Source organism: Palaemon carinicauda, unplaced genomic scaffold, assembly GCF_036898095.1.
Source record: "Palaemon carinicauda isolate YSFRI2023 unplaced genomic scaffold, ASM3689809v2 scaffold140, whole genome shotgun sequence".
NCBI lineage: Eukaryota > Metazoa > Arthropoda > Malacostraca > Decapoda > Palaemonidae > Palaemon > Palaemon carinicauda.
The window spans coordinates 184,354-203,757 of record NW_027168927.1 but is presented as its reverse complement, the minus strand read 5'-3'; the positions used below and the strand labels follow the sequence as shown (position 1 = coordinate 203,757).

Below are 19,404 nucleotides of genomic sequence, written 5' to 3'. Positions count from 1 at the left end.
AAGGAATGGCTTTTGTGAAACGTACCAGTACGTCCTTTGGGGGTAAAAGGGTTAAAGATAGGATTTTCTTCATATTGAGAAAGATCAGAATTAGGAAGTATTCTGGTTTGAGAGTAAGTTGATTATTGTTGAGTCATGGCCATTATAAGCAGCTTTGATATCCACAGAATAGTTTTGGCACTTCAAAATATATCATTAATTTTTTTCTTTTTGCAGACCCTGTGAATGATGCCTCATTTGATGTATGACTGCCCTTGGCAGCAGTGAGTGTCTGGAAGAAAGTGACGACTCTATATCGAACAACAGAAGTTAATGATTTCATCGTAGTGGCTCGTATGGAAAAGAAGCTCCAGTTCAGGGAAAGTCTTCTCATGGAGAATTATCTTGACACATGTTCCCGGGATTGCGGGATATCACATGATCATATTAAGACGTAGAAGAAATTACCGATGGAGATCCCATTGGAATAACAAAAGTCATATTTAGATGAATATGCCGTGGTAAGTAGTGTAGATGTGACTTATACAAGCTGTAAGCAAACACTGTGTTCCATTTTCTATTTTATAATCTTTTGTTAGTATCAAAACATCTTTGAATATTTTGTGCTTCATAAACCCTTTTTTGTTCCTACACACAATACAAACGTTCGACTTCGGCAAGGCTGGAAATGGCCGGTTAAACTTTTAACGAGGTAGTACCGTAGTAGTTGGCGGGTGGCAAGTAGGCCACCCCCAAGGTAGCGTAACATTTGCTTTGACTTAAGCCACTGAAGAGTAAAGACGTACTTTTCGGTGTCATTGTGCTGTTGTGGCCTCTCCCCTGTGAGCGTGTTATTATCAGCCTGCACAATTCCAGAGAAGATCTTAGAGTTCTCCCTTCTCCCGTGTCGTCTTTGCTGAGTATTCGCCGCAACTTCTGAAGGAAAACGAGTAGTAGTAGTCCAGGAAGTCCGATCAACAGGAGTTACGCCCGACCGTTTCTCTCCCGTTGGAGAGACATTGCTGGTCGCAGTAGTTTCAGAAACCTCCCTTCTTGAGTGAGTTCCAAGTGTTGTCTAATAGCGGGAAAAAACGCTGGTTTACACAACATTAACCCTTTTACCCCCAAAGGACGTACTGGTACGTTTCACAAAAGCCATCCCTTTACCCCCATGGACGTACCGGTACGTCCTTGCAAAAAAATGCTATAAAAAATCTTTTTTTCATATTTTTGATAATTTGTTTAGAAAATTCAGACATTTTCCAAGAGAATGAGACCAACCTGACCTCTCTATGTCAAAAATTAAGGCTGTTATAGCAATTTAAAAAAAATATACTGCAAAATGTGCTGGGGAAAAAATAACCCCTTGGGGGTTAAGGGTTGGAAATTTCCAAAGAGCCTGGGGGTAAAAGGGTTAAGGAGTGTCTGGATACTCGGTGGAGATGTTTTCACACCAATTTCTTGTGCTTGGTTTAGTGCCAGTTGTGAAGGTTGAGAGTTGTCCCATAATGGGAAAAAACATCTGTTCTCACAACTTACAGACTGAGTATACCACCAAAGAATGGGAGTGCAGGGCATTACTAGCCAGAAACTAGCATTCCCTTTTATTCTGGCTCCATGGGAACAGGAATACTGGATGTAGAGAATTCATAGCTTCAGTTAAAATTACAAATATAATCATGAAAATTTTGAAGAGGAAAAGAAATTTTTTATTTTTATTTTATTTGTAATTGTTTTTTTTACGATTTAATTTCATGGAAGTGATTCTGAATGTGATTTTTTAAAAAATCAAACACTTGTAAAATGTAAACAAAAATATGTTGAGGTTCGAGCTGCAAGTTAGGAAGTCATTTGGAGTCACGAGCTTACGGAAGCAACACAAGAGTGTGACTCTTGTAAATTGTTCAACCTTATTTGGAGTTGTCGACTGTTTTTAACCCTTTTACCCCAGGCTATTTGGAAATTTCCAACCCTTAACCCCCAGGAGGTTATTTTTTCCCCAGCACATTTTGCAGTATATTTTTTTTAAATTGCTCTAAAAGCCTTAATTTTTGTCATAGAGAGATCAGGTTGGTCTCATTCTCTTGGAAAATGCCTGGATTTTCTCAAAAAATTATAAAAAATATGAAAAAAAATTGTTTTATAGCATTTTTTTGCAAGGACGTACCGGTACGTCCATGGGGGTAAAGGGATGGCTTTTGTGAAACGTACCAGTACGTCCTTTGGGGGTAAAAGGGTTAACTAATTAGAGTGTATTTGCAACATGCTAATGCCCCCATCAGTATTTTTAAGTGCCCTGTACTTGTCTGAATAAAGTCGTCTTAAGTTCAGCATCTTGTGTGTCCGTTGGAAACCTAAATGGACTAGCGTGGGTAAGTGCTTGAATGCCATAACTGTTTTTCCAGTACAGTATCTGGATAATTGTTAGCCTGCTTACTAACTCGGAACCTGAAACTTTGGGGAATTGAAAACTGTGCAATGATTCTGCCATGAAAATAAATAATATTCACTCGTGATCTGCAAGAATTCACCACACTGGATGATCTACCCTGGTAGCTGCATAACGATCCTCAACATGGGATCTCCTCACCTTTGGGAAATCTGTCGTCCATAGACGCATCGGGGAGGCATGGGATGCCCACCTGAGTATCCAATACGTCTCTGGGATATGATACACAGAAGAAACTCGCCTGCTTTTTAACCTACCTGTTGCTACTTTGAAAGTTTTCCAAAGGAGTTTAGCAAAGTGCTCGGTATTGTTGACAAACAGCAATTTGTTGAGTCTTCTTGCATGAATATGACAGTCTAGCTTGAAATGCTTGTGCCACTGTGGGAAGATGAAGGTACAGAATTTAATCGCTTTAACTTCAGCTAGCCATGAGAGGGTTTGGTACATCTGGTGATATGCCATGTAAGGTCAAGATAACAGAAGTTTGCAGAAGAGAAGTCATGGTGAAAAGTTCTAGTAAACCTTTCATTAGTCATACCTTTGGAAATTTTGTCATTAGAAGTAAGGTGAACATATATTTGCCAGGCTACTTGGAAGCTGCCACGAGTGCATGATGATATTGGGAACTGGGATGGAACATAGCTAGAAATTCCACTTAAATAACCATGAATTCATTGGTGTAAAAAGTGGATTAAAAGTCTTCAGAATATGAACTAATGCTAGCTTCATGTTAGACGATTCATATGCGGTTTTGTTCGTGGGGGGAAGGGGGGTGGGGGATTGAGTGTTATATCGTTTTGTTCGTGGGGGGAAGGGGGGTGGGGGCTTGAGTGTTATATCATTTTGTAAGGTGTTGCTGAAGATTTGTGTAAGGTAAATGCAAAATAGTTTCCCATATCTTCAGTAGTGATAGACAAGGAGGTCTTTCCTCCAAGTAATTGCTTCACCAAAGTCCATTCATTGAGCATTGTGGAGTTCTTGTTCGGTTTAGTCATAGGTGTTATAATACAGAAACCTCTAGTATTATGCTCACTCTTCTTAATCTAGCAGGATGGAGGGAGTTTCCCCTCTATGAAAAGTTTGCCATAGTTACTTCATTTCACCCTAAAAATGTTTGTAAGGAGGAAGCCGACATACAAAGAAAATCTTTGAAAAAAGGTGAAAAGAGCAGACACAAAATATCACACAGAAGCAAACAAGTTGCGGAGAAGGAATGAAGCGGCAGGGTCGTATGGGAGCACCGAAAGGTGATAGGATATGTAATGGCTCCTCTCTTATCCTTTCCCTTAGAGGATTAAACTGGGAAAGGTTTATTCAGGGTGCAGATACCTATGGTTATCTTAGGATACGTCTCTTGATTATAAACGATATCTTCGGATAGTCGTTCAGGGGGTTAGAACCCCGTGATACCTGACGGTAATTCTCTTTTAATATCAATCGCAGAAATATTATACAGTAGAAAGTTAAAGTTGCTGGAGGGAACTTCCATCAGGACGACATGGCTATCTCGCCCAAAAATAGATTTATCCTACTTCAAAATCCCTTTTTATATCTTTCCATTAGGGAACTCCCTCAGTTATTCAAGCTTCTCAGTCAGACCCACTTCAGATTGGCATCTGAAATGCTTGCTCAGGCCTTATTCGTATTCATCCCAATTTTGTTGGGTATATATTGGCTTGTGATTCTTGTCATGTGTTTTCGTCCTAACTATTATTGATTAAACACACAGGAAGAAAATGGTTTTTATGATATGAAACACTATTTTATTATTATTGCTGTATGTTATTGAAATCATTATGACTTTATTACAAAGATATCATATCCAAGATACAGAGAAGTGTAATGGACTTTGTAGTACAGTATTACCTTTGATTGGGGAATGTATTACTTGTTCCAGAAAATTATTATTATTTTAAGTGTTATTATTTCCGGACTTTAAAATGGTTCACACGATAGATTTCATGATTAACCCCTTTTACCCCCAAAGGACGTACTGGTACGTTTCACAAAACTCATCCCTTTACCCCCATGAACGTACCAGTACGTCCTTGGAAAAAACTGCTATAAATATTTTTTTTTCATATTTTTGATAATGTTTTGAGAAAATTCAGGCATTTTCCAAGAGAATGAGACCAACCTGACCTCTCTATGACAAAAATTAAGGCTGTTAGAGCAATTTAAAAAAAATATACTGCAAAATGTGCTGGGGAAAAAATAACCCCCTTGGGGTTAAGGGTTGGAAATTTCCAAATAGCCCGGGGGTAAAAGGGTTAAAATGGCTCACACGATAGATTTCATGTTAATTAAAGATGGAATAGCTAGCGAGATAAACTTTAAAAGAATAGATAATCTGTTTTATGAAGATGAATTATACAGATAGGCTTAGTAAATGATCGAGATATTATGTTGAAGATAGACAAGTTCAGTAATGCATATGCTTATACATTTATAAAATAAAAGTATTGAATGGAACTTGAGAGATTTATAGAAACAATTTTTATGATGTTCATAATACTTTATAAATATTTTAACCCTTTTACCCCCAAAGGACGTACTGGTACGTTTCACAAAACTCATCCCTTTATCCCCATGAACGTACTGGTACGTCCTTGCAAAAAACTGCTATAAATTTTTTTTCTTCATATTTTTGATAATTTTTTGAAAAAATTCAGGCATTTTCCAAGAGAATGAGACCAACCTGACCTCTCTATGACAAAAATTAAGGCTGTTAGAGCAATTTAAAAAAAATATACTGCAAAATGTGCTGGGAAAAAATAACCCTCTGGGGGTTAAGGGTTGGAAATTTCCAAAGAGCCTGGGGGTAAAAGGGTTAATTGTTGGTTATGTATTGGTGATTGCATCATGTTCCGGATGATAGTACGTTTCTGTTTGCTTGCAAGCTCAGTTAGTAGCTCATTACGGATTTACTTTGGGTAAATACTAACACTTGCTTTTAGTACCCGGAATGTGATTCAATCGGCCATCTTTAGCTGATACAGCAACAATAACAAAAATATTTATAAATCAATATAAATATCCAGGGAGGTTCATAGAGATACTTATTACAAAAATTTCCCATGTCTATTTTTTAAGATGTTTTTAAAAACGTGGCTAGAATATTTAATTTTCTTTTTCAGAGGTATTGACATCCGCATGGTTGAAGTATTGACGATACCGCTGAAGAATTGTTTGATGGAAATTACTGCTCGTTTACAAGGAACGCCATTGCTTTTTGGCTCATTATAATGGCTAATTCTGTAATTTATATGTGTGTTTGGTCGATGCATGATCGTCTGAATGTTAGTTAGTTCACGGATGATAGGTAATTATGTTGAGGAATTTATACGTTCTTACATGAAAATTGTCTTTTGCTGCTCAATGACCAGTGACTGAATGGGTATATTAACTGAACTGGGTCTTCATATTGATTGACAGGTGCATTTATATGTTCAATATTGATTTATTCTTCCTTTCCAAAGATCTAAGTCTGTTTGACCTAAACTGTTCTGTCAATATTGTTAATTATTATTACTAGGCAAGCTACGACCCTGGCAAAATGCCTCGAAGTCCAAGAGGGAGAAATGAGCTGGATATAATTAACCCTTTTACCCCCAAAGAACGTACTGGTACGTTTCACAAAACTCATCCATTTACCACCATGGACGTACTGGTACGTCCTTGCAAAAAACTGCTATTAAAATTTTTTTTTTGCATATTTTTGATAATTTTTTGAGAAACTTCAGGCATTTTCCAAGAGAATGAGACCAACCTGACCTCTCTATGACAAAAATTAGGCTGTTAGAGGAATTTAGAAAATATATACTGCAAAATGTGCTGGGGAAAAAATAACCCCTTGGGGGTTAAGGATTGGAAATTTCCAAAGAGCCTGGGGGTAAAAGGGTTAATGAATAAAGAATTGATGTTGTAAGATCAGTAACAACGTTTAAAGTAGATCAGTCATATATACAATATGGAACTATACATATCAACCTGGTCAACAGAAAAGCATATATACAAAAAGTTTGTTTTCTGTAGGTTTTTTTAAGTTCAAGGTTTAGTTGAAGGGCCATTATAGGGTTTTAAAAATGGTTTCCCCGAGTTCATATAATTTCTTTTTGTTTTAACATTTCCGGAGACACATTCAGTACATACTTGATTTTGTAATGTCAATCCCAGTTAGTTAGTTAGTTAGTTGTGATTCCTACATCACTGCGTGGCAGAGAGGCTTCTTACGTTAGGTCTTCACCATCGATCGTTCGGCTTGCCATTCAGCTGAAAGGGAAATTTCCCGTATTCCCCAGTCTCCGTTTGTCGGCAGCATTTAAGTATGCCATCCAACACCCATTGGAATTCTAGACGTTTACTCCTTTGTGCCCATTTTCCTTTTTTGCTAATTACTCAGCAGTTAGTAAACGACATTGAAGCTTTGCATGACTCGGATCTTTTCCGATCGGCCACATGCCTATGTCATCCAGATCAGCTTTTTTCTTTCTTCGTCCATCAGGGAAGCTCCTCAGTCTTCATGGTAAAAGATTCTGCTCGCCCCTCAATACCAGTTTTTCAACTGGGAATTGGGTTAAGACTCCTCCCAGAATGGTCTACACTCATTAGGAGCTTATAGGGAGCTCAAGCTGCGGGAATCTTTCAGGAATTTCCAGGTCCCTCAATCTACCTTGCTCGAACCCAGGTGACGAGCGGTAGATAGGGCTTCTTGCCTCGTGACTATCCTAGCCTTGACTAAGTAGGTAGGAGATTGTATATATTGGCCTGTGTCATAAGTCATTCTTGAGGATATATTATCTCGATCGCCTTGGTTCATAAGTTCGAGGTCAGTACCTAGAACCCAGCTGTCCGTGAGTTCAAGTGCATCTTCATCTCTTCCCTACAGAAAGTATACTGTTTCTTCATGACTTCGTAGGAAAGTAGTCATTGGAATACTTTGATATTTCCCTGGAAAGTAAATCAGTTAACCCTTTTACCCCCAAAGGACGTACTGGTACGTTTCACAAAACCCATCCCTTTACCCCCATGGACGTACCGGTACGTCCTTGCAAAAAAATGCTATAAAATTTTTTTTTTTCATATTTTTTATAATTTTTTGAGAAAATTCAGGCATTTTCCAAGAGAATGAGACCAACCTGACCTCTCTATGACAAAAATTAAGGCTATTAGAGCAATTAAAAAAAAATATACTGCAAAATCTGCTGGGAAAAAAATACCCCCCTGGGGGTTAAGGGTTGGAAATTTCTAAATAGCCTGGGGGTAAAAGGGTTAATAGCCGCATCTATCTTTGCTGGTAGCATACTCCTATTGAAGGGCTCAGGTTTGTATAGTAAGGTAAAATATAAATTGCTTTACAAATTTGTAAATTTTTTTTATAGAAACGTACAGTACAGTAGTGCACAAATCGCAGTTTTCAGTATTTTAAAATTTCAAATGCTGATTAAAATTTTATCTGGAACAGAATTACATCTTTATAAATTTGTGTTTTTTCAAAATTTAAATGTATTCTACCAGAAATTGAAGTTTTAAATATTTTAAAATTTCCAATGCTGATTAAAATTTTATCTGGAACAGAATTACATCTTTAAAAATTTGTGATTTTAAAAAATTTAAACGTACAGGACTGGAAATCGCACTTTTAAATGTATCAATTTCCAATGCTAATTGAAATTTGAAGTTACAGTGTACTACTGGTACTATATTCACAAACTGCAGTTTTAAGTACTTTTAATTTCCAGTTCTAATTAAAATTGAATCTGGAACAGTAAATTACATATTTAAAAGTTTCTGATTTTAAAATTTAAATGTACATTACATGTATTGGAAACTGCAGTTTTAAATTTTTTAATGAAAGTGCTATTTGAGATTGAGTCTGGAATAGAGAATTAATCTTCAAGATACTCGCTTAATTAAGCTAGGTTGAACTGCAATACTTATGTGATGCATGTAGGCGCATGTGTGTGTGTGTGTGTATGTGTGGGAGAGAGAAGTAGTATTTTCTGGAAGATAGCATCATTGACATGCTTCTTTTCATTTACCTTCTTTTCATTTACCTTCTTTTGTTTGTTTAATCATTATTATTATATTCTTTTTACTTGCCTCTTTTTTCTTTTTACAGTGTGCCTTGAGCAGCCTAGAGATTTATTGTTGAGGAAGAACAAACTGCATTTACAAAGAATCAACGACAAATTTCTGACTGCCAAATTGCTTTGTTAATACATTTAAGCCTTCCACTTGAATCTAGTAGTTAGACTTTTCTTTTTTTTCTGATGCTTGAGGGTACACTTGGGCACACAATTCTATTTTATTTCTCTTCCTATTGTTTTGTTGAAGTTTTTATAGTTTATATAGGAGATATTTATTTTAATGGTACCTTTCTTAAAATGTTTTATTTTTCCATGTTTGCTTTCCTCACTGGGCTATTTTTTCTGTTGGGGCCCCTGCTTTTCCAACTAAGGTTGTAGCTTGTCAGTTGATAATGATAATAACAATAATATTGATTAATGACTGCCTGTAAATCTAAGTACTTGGATTGGTTTTCCTTTATCATCTTACTGCTTTGGCTTAGCATTAACCAATTCTGTCAAAAATGTCTTGTTTAAAATTGTGGCTTGTTTAGATGAGAAATGTACAGTATAACTTTTGAGAAAAACTTCATATTAGGCATACCTTCACTAAAGGTAAACTGATTTAGGAATAGTAGAGTATAAAAAAATTAATAATTATGGTATGCTTTGTTAATATATTTAAGTTAGATAATTCATCTTTGTGTAAGCTGTGTAGTATTCAGTTTGTGATTGAAAAACTAGAATTTTTAGAGAATTCAATATTATTTCTTTGAATCTCCCCTGATATTCATATTGCTTCTCCAGAAGCCCATTGTAAGCAACACTTATCCGTAGAGTTTTTAAAATAGAATATTCCCGTTCCCTTTTATTTCAAATAATACATTCCCTTGGCAAAGGAACAAAGCCCTCGGCTGTAAGTGGTAGGAAGCCCAGGTGGCCACCTCGGGCAATACAGATTTCATTTTTGAAGTCGACGTTATCCATCCTCTTCATACTCTTGAGTTAGTGGAGAGGAGGATGGGCATGTATGTGAACAGCAAGCGAGTATAGAATTAAGAAATTCTGTTATTAAAGTTCCAATACAACGCTTCCAGGTGGCTCAAATCACTGGCAGTTCTTACCTCAAACAGCCTCTACAACATGTACAATGCTCCCAAAAGCCTAGAGTTATAGTGATGGGGAGAGAACACTGCCTTGACAAACTAATGATAGTAACCTGAATTATGGTCCTATATATTCTTTTATTTTGATCATGGCCACTCATTCTACTAAATTGAATGAATCCACTCCAGTCAGAAAAATTGCTTACTCTGTACCACTAGCATATAGATCTAAATTCAAAGCTTCCCTATGAATTTTCCTTGGAGCTGAGCACAATTGCAGGAAAGAAAGGGATATATTTCAGTACAAGCAATGCAACGAGGTTAAGGTTACATACCTGGGCTAGATTACGCGTCTAGCTTATTTTGATAAACCATTTAAATTGCGGTTTGAAATACTGGATTCCAGATTTTTTATCTTGTCTTAATCCTCTGGCACCCATTGAATTCAAGGCATATGTCTCCTTCCTGTGCCATCTCTGAGCTCAACCCAATTCTTAGATCCAACCTCCCTTTGCATTGTCATCAGCCATGTTTCTCTTGGTCGACCATGTCCTCTCCTGCCCAGCAGCTTCCATTCAGGTACATCCTCCCTTTTCAAAATATGTCCCATCCATCTCCATCTTGATAATGTATCATTCACGTTTGGCACCCCTGTCATCTTGCTAATTCTGGCACATGTTATATATTGCTGTCATTTCATGAAAACAATCCTTCTCAATGCGTATTTACTTGTTCTGCCCTCCCTGTTCTCTCCTTGAATTCTTTAACTTGTGATCCATTGCTGGTAATGGTGGTTCCTAAATATTTGGAAGAGGTTCAAATAAGACAATTCGTTTGATCACCACTTTAAATCTGCATGACCTATCTATCTCTGGTTGATTGCCAATCCAACCTTTCTCCCCTCCAGTACTAAACTATCAATAATTTTTTACATTTCAGCCATTGTAGAGGCAATTAGAACTATATTGTTTGCGTATTCAAGATCACATAATTTCTGGTCCCCTTTTCCATTGAATAACACCATTCATGCCTTGCATTACCTTGTTCATATAATCAATCACCAAAATAAACAGTATCGGGGATAGTATTCCACTTTGAAGTACTCCAGTCTTGACTATGCGTTTCCATTATAATGTTTACAATCTTTTCTGGTATCCAATAGTGCCATGGAATCTTTTTATAATATACTACAGGAAATACTATCAAATGCTTTCTCTTATGTAATTGAAAATACAGTGCTATACTGTAGATTGGCTTTTTAAGATAATGTTTTGAGAGTCAGCAATATGAACATCATGGGAGATTCATAGAAGTAATTAGAATTTCGGTAATATAATTTCTTATTTCTATAATCACTTGATGTTCATATACATGCCCACTCTCCATACAGACTGAGTATTCAGAGGAGGGGTGATGTTGGTTTCAAAACAGAAATCTATTGAAGAATTTTTATCAAACGGTTCTATTAAGGTACGAGGAGTCAGAACTATCTTCTTACTTTCAAGAAGGTGGATGAAGCAATAATAAGTGATAGAAATAGAATGAGAGAAATTTAGAGTCAAACTGAGGAAAAGAAATTCCCCAGTTTGAGAGCCCTCTTACCTGCCACAAGGCTTCAGCATTGGAATGATATGCCATGCTGAAGCCCAATGACTTCATCAAGGCATTCTCTTGTTAAGAGATTCTGGAATGCCTCCCCTTTCTATCTGAAGAGAGGAATTGAGTTTGAGGTTTTTATCTAGGTCTCTCAGTATGAAAACAATCCTAACAGTATGTTAAGCCTCCTTTAAATCAAGCTCCTAACAGATTTAGAGTGTCCAAGCTTTTGGAAGTACAACTGAAAAATGATGCTTGAGGAGTAGGTTTGTTAACAGCACAGATAGGAGAGGAAAGATGTCCTAAGTGTCCCCTTTGGTGTAATCCACCTGTTTTATGTTTTACAGTAGGAGGTAAAAATACCTTATCTAGTAAGGTAATGAAAAGCTAGTTTTTAAAATCCACCCTTCAGTGGATTAATGGTCATCTTGTAATTCTAAAAGTAGGAGGGATAACATAATTTTAACCAGGCTGCGCATTGGCCGTACACATGCAACCCACAGTTATGTAATGAATAGGGGAAAGGAGTCAGGTGGTCCCCCTTTGTAATATCTCTCAAGCCGGTTAAAAATATTAGACTCGATACATCATGCAGGTATTAGATTGTCTACAGGAGCTTTTAAAACCTCGCCTATCCCAAGTCTCCTTGTTGATGCTGGAGAGTTACCTCTAGACCTTTACCGAATGTCTTCCATTATTCGGTATTGGTTTAGATTGCAAAGACTCCCTAACTCTCTAGCCTTCCAGACTGCAAGCCTTGTAAGACACGCATCATACTTTGTTGCACCCAAAATCTCCTCAACCTTATGGCTTTCGGGTGAAACGATTATTAAATAGTCTGGATATAATTAGAAATAAGGTACTTCCATTCATTGATTTTAGAAATATTTTAGTCGATTTTCCTGTTTTTAATCCTGAGAGGGGGACAAACCTTTAGGAAATATATTGGTGGAAAATTGTAATACCCTGAACTTGATAGAAGGTACACCGATTATTGGGGTTTATCACAAGCTTCAGTTTTTTTAATTTATTTATTTAATATTTTTAATCCTTACTTATTTCACTTTTAGACATTATACAAAAGTGATATGATTGGTTTTATAGTTTGAAATAATACCAAAAAGGGTGAGTGTACGGATACGGTTGATTAATTCGTCTGGTATAGCGCTGAATGGCCTTTGATGCTCCAGTGCTTGGCTTGAGGCCAAAATTCTATAATCCTATCCTTATCCTGAGGCGACAACTCGTGCTTCCTACCACTTACATTGGAGGGCTCTGTTCCTTTGTTAGGGTCATGTATTGTTTGAAAAAAAAGGAAGAATTTTAATATTTTACGGCTTAGTGTTGATAAACCCTGGCTTCTGTAGAAGTAATATGAACATCAGATGAGTAAAGAAATAAGAAATTTTATTAAAATTCTAATTTTAGATATCAGTTCAAGGTTAATGTACAGAATTTCAGATATCAGTTCAAGGTTAATTATATGATGTACAGTACAGGATGTTCCTTAATGTAAAACAAGTAGAATTGGTTTCATTTGACACATATCATCATCACTTTGTTATTTAACCCTTTTATCCCCAGGCTATTTGGAACTTTCCAACCCTTAACCCCCACAGGTTATTTTTTTCAAGCACATTTTGCAGTATAATTTTTTTAAATTGCTCTAACAGCCTTAATTTTCATCATAGAGAGATCAGGTTGGTCTCATTCTCTTGGAAAATGCCTGAAGTTTCTCAAAAAATTATCAAAAATATGCAAAAAAAATGTAAATAACAGTTTTTTGCAAGGACGTACCGGTACGTCCATGGGGGTAAAGGGATGAGTTTAGTGAAACGTACCAGTACGTCCTTTGGGGGTAAAAGGGTTAAAAGAAAAGTAGGTCCTATTTTTGCCTGGTAGTATTCAATGATTTTGATATTAGAATTGCTGTCTGTTTCCATTATCGTATTTGACAGGTTATTTCTGTAAACAATTCTAGGATATAGTTATGGGCTGAGTCTGTCAGTTTTATTTCAAACAGAATTAAGATAAATCATGCGTTGTGGTTTTTTCTCAACAATATTCTTTATGTCAGCTCTTGATGTTTATGTTATGACTGTTTTTTCTAGTTTAGTTTATGGAGAAAACAGGTAGAAGACAACACGGCCCCTCATTATTTGATGGAGAATTGAATAGTTTAAGAATTCATGACAGTTATAGATGATACAGTTTTTAAGAATTCATGATAGTGATAGATAATACGTTTAAGCATAATACTTTCCGTGTAGGTACAGGTATCGCCTGGGCCCTGTAAGTCAGAAAGGCTTCCCTTTATGGTTATCAGTGCAAGGATTATCAACATGGAGGCTTCCTCCTTTATTGTGGGTAGTTAAGAACCCTTCAGGTTTCCAAACAGATTTTCATGGTCGCAGAAATTACTTCAATCTATATTACGTTTTGTATTTCTTTTTATTACTGCTTCAGTAATAGAATCACTTAAATTTAAATCAATTGTCGATCACTAATAGTTTAGAGTACAAAAATAGATTATTGCATCATAATCTTAATGATAATGCTATATGTATAAACCCTTTTACCCCCAAAGGACGTACTGGTACATTTCACAAAAGCCATCCCTTTACCCTCATGGACGTACCGGTACGTCCTTGCAAAAAATGCTATAAAAATCTTCTTTTTCATATTTTTGATATTTTTTGAGAAAATTTGGGCATTTTCCAAGAGAATGAGACCAACCTGACCTCTCTATGACAAAAATTAAGGCTGTTAGAGCAATTTAAAAAATATATACTGCAAAGTGTGCTGGGAAAAAAATAACCCCCTGGGGGTTAAGGGTTGGAAATTTTCAAATAGCCTGGGGGTAAAAGGGTTAATCTCTTGGGATAAGTTAGTTTTCTGTATGGTTGCCAAAGTGCTGTTTGATAGTTCTTATTGGGCTTCTTACTTTTTATGTAGCGAGATCTCTCGAGTTGGTTAGTTGTAGCTGCGGTAATTGACTCATCAAGGTTTACAATGCTTAAATATTTTTAGTTCATCTGCAGTTAGATGTGTCCCCTAGATCCAACTCCTCTTATTTCAGTGAATCATTTCATATTTCATTGACTAAATGCGTTTTGTACTTCTGCTCGATGCTTGAAATTTAGGTAGTTTTTTATGTTCCTTGCAGTAACTAGAGTTCTTGCACATTCTCAGCATTGCTCCTGCAGATATTGTTTTTTCTATTAACTGAGATAAACGTATTTTAATTTTAGCTTGTGTAACATTATCTATCTTTCAAAAAGATGCTAAAAAAGATATGATGTTGGGAACATTAAGCATTTTTTGAGATACATCTATAGAGAACTTGGGTATACATTTCATTTTTACTTTATGCTTAATTTTGTAGAATTTTAAAGAATTAACTTTACTATTTATGGGTGGGAGTTTCCATTTGCAAAATTTTGGACCATGGAAATACCGTAGCATAATTGCATGTATTAACAAAAAAGTTAGTTGAACATTTGTTGAAATTGCAATGTCATTTTGATAGTTATTAAGTTTAAGAAGTCAAAGTCTCTCAAATTCTCTTGCTATTTCCAAACTCCTTTGCAACCATTGTAAAATTCTTTAGTTAGGAATTTGCAAGTTTTAATCTTGGATCATAGCTACCCATTAGTAATGTTTGTTCTTATGCGAGTACAAACTTGAGTCCTTTAGGTAAGGAATATGTTTTCAATGCAAAGCTTGACGGCCGCTGAATCATTTAACAAGCAGTTAAGCCAAGGGTGAAAGCGAGGGTGTGGAGCCCTGCCTCCTTACCTATCAAAGTTTCTTCACTCATGTTTTTGGCCACATCAAGTACAGTAATACCAGTGTACCCGTAAGAGAACTTTTCATTTTCTTTTTCAGAAAGTGCATTCTGGCTGTTGATCCTTAGAAGGTGAAGCAAGACACTCAATCATGAGAGGATGAACTTAACCGGCTATATATAAACATTCTCACTGCTCCTGCTAGGGGGATGATTGTTTGCAGTCGTCTCTGGTTGCCGACTATAGGTCGTGGCCTCCTTTGTGGTGTCAGGCTTTAAGGGGGAGAAAGAGAGCTTTGCTTCTTCCTTTCGTTCATTGGGTGCAATTGCTTTCGCTACTCCTGTGCTTACTCTCCTTGCTCAATCGCCTGGGAGTATGTGTCAGGAGCAAGTCGGCGATAATGATAATAATAATAATAATAATAATAATAATAATAATAATAATAATAATGTTTATTGGACAAAAAATATTTACATACAAAAATTTACAAAAAGAAAAAAAAGACTCAGTCCAAGCCCATGTGGAGCAGAGCTCTTCGGGCAATAATACAACTAAAATAATATCATCAATTAAGTAAAAATAAAAAATAAAGTAAATATAGATATAGATATACAAAATGTACACATCCATATACATAATCATATGTATACAAATAGATACATATAAATGAGATTCTTAGCCTAAAAACAAATGGAAATGCATATTTATATGATAAAGAAGGATGGTATATGAAAGCTAATGGTATATACATTGAAAAACTGTAGATATTAAGCAAAAAACTCGGTAAAAGAATTAGTTTTACAAATAAAAATATTCTAAACAATGAAACATACTTGCGATCTTTCAGATTCCGTGACACGTCTGGTTCCTCTTGTTTTTGTCACACCCCATTGGAGGTTGGAGGTTCTTCTCCATTTGTGCTACTGCAGATAACAAGTGTGAATGAAGGAAAGTATTGGGGTCCTTAGGTCTTTCATTGAAGGACGTAGTTAGTGTGTCCCCGATGATGTCTGCAGTGATTGGCCCTCCCCCGGGGGCCTAGGTACCAGACTGGTGGGACCACCCGCAACTTCTCGGAAGGAACTGGGGCATGCAGCTCTTCGTGTTACCCTACCTGTTTCTTCCAGGCAGTGGGGCTGTTGAAGAAGTGAAGAAGATGGTTACGCTTTGCAGCTTTCTCCCCCATCTTACATCTAAGAGTAGGGGAATTCTTTGTCGTGCCTTGGACAATCCAGCAGAAGCATTGGGTTGTGTGATTTCTTCAGGTTACTTACCAACATTTTCAGGCCTTTGCTCCCCCGCATCTTAGGTATAGTAGAGTACTTATCCATTTTTTCAACATCAACGAGGACTCTGGCCTTTCAGACAAAGGGAGGAGGAATGTTGGAGTGGATCACGCTCAAAGAATTCTATCGGAGGAAGACTTCTTGCTTTCAGTAGATCTGAAGGATGTGTACTTTTATTACCTAAGTATCTGTCTCCTCTTAGTGACTTCTCCCACTACTACAAAATATTAAACTTGCAGCAAATGTTTTTATGATGAATAGGCTGACATAAGTCTATTTTTATAGTTTATATATGAAAGATCTATTTTAATGATGTTACTGTTTTTAAAATGTTTTGTTTTAATTGTTCGTTACTTCTCTTATAGTATATTTTTTTCCTTATTTCCTTTCTCACTGGGCTATTTTTCCGTTTAAGCCCTTGGTGTTAGCTAGTACAGCACTTCCCCCAATTTTGGGTGGTAGCCGACATCAAACAAATGAAACAAAAAAGGGGACCTCTCCTCTCTACGTTCCTCCCAGCCTGACAAGGGACTCAACCGAGTTTGGCTGGTACTGCTGGGGTGCCACAGCCCACCCTCCCCCGTTATCCACCACAGATGAAGCTTCATAACGCTGAATCCCCTACTGCTGCTACCTCCACGGTCATCCAAGGCACCGGAGGAAGCAGCAGGGCCTACCGGAACTGCGTCACAATCGCTCGCCATTCATTCCTATTTCTAGCACGCTCTCTTGCCTCTCTCACATCTATCCTATCACCCAGATCTTTCTTCACTCCCGTGTCCAGAAAAGTCGCCGTAAACAAGTTTGCCGTAGGAAAACTCGCCTCAGGAGTTTTCGCCTCGGGAAATTTCGCCCAATAGGAAAAATCTGTAGGAGGTGCAGGAGTTACTACCTCATGGGAAGGATCAACTTCCAAAGAGGAATCAATAATAGGATCAATAGATAAATCTACGCTAAGTTCGTCTTCCTTACCACTAACAGACTTAGACTTAGACCTAGAAGCTCTCCTAACTCTATCGAGCTCTAGCTTACGCACATAGCGCTTCATAATTAACCAATCTTTCTCATCCAAAACCTTACATTCCCCGCACCTATTATCAAGGGCATAAACAAAACCCCTACAATGAGAACAAACAGTGTGAGGATCAACCGCCATTTTGGGTAGTCTCACCTTACATTCCTCATTCGCACAGATACGGTAATGACTCTTTTCACTCATAATGAAAAACAGCAAAAAAAAGCTAAGAGAAAACAAAATACAACGATCGCCAAAACCCCAAATCAGAGTACTTCACCAAAAAAGCAGACTGGTACACCGAGCAGGGAAAGCGAAGAAAAACTCTTAATGACGGACCAACGTGTTATCGATCCGGCCGGCAGAGATGAACTGAAGAACAGAAAACGGGAATGATTCCTCCTACCACCCTTTAACGGGTGTTACCACCCAACCACCACAAGGCGGTTGCCTAGTTTTAGAAAAATTCTGCCGAAATAGAGATAATTAGCTATGTATATGTAACTGCCAGGTAAGTATTCACAAAACTTTGTTTTATCATAAAAACTCCATTTTTGCCGTAAAACAAGTATTTGTGATAAAAACACTTTGGTTTCTGAAGTACCATTTTATCTCTTTCAAACAACCAAGTTTGGCTTTCGAAGTTTCGATAAGTAAACAACCAATAAGGAAATCAAGTGATTTTTTTTATCTTTAATTTGATCTTTCTAAAAGTTTTTTATATATTCGACTATAGTTTTTTGTAGGCAGCCAACCCAAGACGATGGTGTATCAAATGAAAACTAGTAGAGGAGGACTGAAATCAGTTGACGATCTTAACTATATTTACCGATTAGATCGAAAATACGGTGAGAAGGCATATTGGAAATGTGATTATATCGAGTGTAAAGCAAGAGTGCAATTGAATGGAGAGTTACTTGAAGAGGTGGATCAGTTTAAGTACTCTGGGTCTGTTGTTGCAGCAAATGGTGGAGTGGAAGCAGATGTACGTCAGAGAGTTGGAAGATGATAGTGTATCTATAGGCAAAACAGTCGGCGAGCATTGCCATCCTTCTCATCCATCTAAGCCTAAAGTTTACGAAGCAAAAACAAAAATGAAATCAATAGCCACCAATTCACAAACCTCTGCACGGTCCGTAATTGCAGAGGTTGCATCTAGTTTAGATTCAAATGCATTGGCGTTGCTGCCCACTCAAGCACATTTGTCGCGCAGTATTAGAGGCTGGAGGCAAAAGGAAAATCAAGGTCCTCCGGTCCCAACCGGAAGAAGTGGGTATATTATACGTACATACATATACCAAGGCCCTTCCCCCAATTTTGGGGGGTAGCCGACATCAACAAAGAAACAAAAACAAAATGGGGACCTCTACTCTCTACGTTCCTCCCAGCCTAACAAGGGACTCAACCGAGTTCAGCTGGTACTGCTAGGGTGTCACAGCCCACCCTCCCACATTATCCACCACAGATGAAGCTTCATAATGCTGAATCCCCTACTGCTGCTACCTCCGCAGTCATCTAAGGCATTGGAGGCAGCAGCAAGGCCTACCGGAACTGCGTCATAATCGCTCGCCATTCATTCCTATTTCTAGCACGCTCTCTTGCCTCGCTCACATCTATCCTCCTATCACCCAGAGCTTCCTTCACTCCATCCATCCACCCAAACCTTGGCCTTCCTCTCGTACTTCTCCCATCAACTCTTGCATTCATCACCTTCTTTAGCAGACAGCCATTTTCCATTCTCTCATTATATTATACCAGAAGAATATAAATTTCTTGAAAATGGTGACCAGTTGTTATTATACGATAGTGGGGAAGATTGTCCAGACAGAATTTTAGTTTTTGGCACAAAAGCTGGGCTAGACGACCTTGAGAAAAAAGAAGGACTGGGCGTGTGACGGCACGTTTACATGCAGCTCAGAGATATATTACCAATTGTTCACATTACATATTGTTATAAAGAATATTAGTATACCATGTATTTTTGTCTTGCTACCTGACAAATCTCAAGTAACTTACAGCAGACTTTTCAGTGCCTTGAAGGACTTACGCCCATCATTACAACCCGAAACCTTGATGGTCGATTTTGAAAAAGCAAGTATTAACGCCTTTTCTGCTGT

The 19,404-nt window shown here is 37.4% G+C and overlaps 1 long non-coding RNA gene across 1 annotated transcript; it reads left to right on the top strand.

Moving 5' to 3' along the window:
* The first annotated feature begins 222 nt into the window (after positions 1-222).
* On the top strand, positions 223-13,775 carry LOC137635554 (uncharacterized). The gene is made up of 3 exons (XR_011042710.1): positions 223-500; positions 5,566-5,750; positions 8,550-13,775. It is a non-coding gene; the product is annotated as an uncharacterized lncRNA (long non-coding RNA).
* The last annotated feature ends 5,629 nt before the right edge of the window (positions 13,776-19,404 follow it).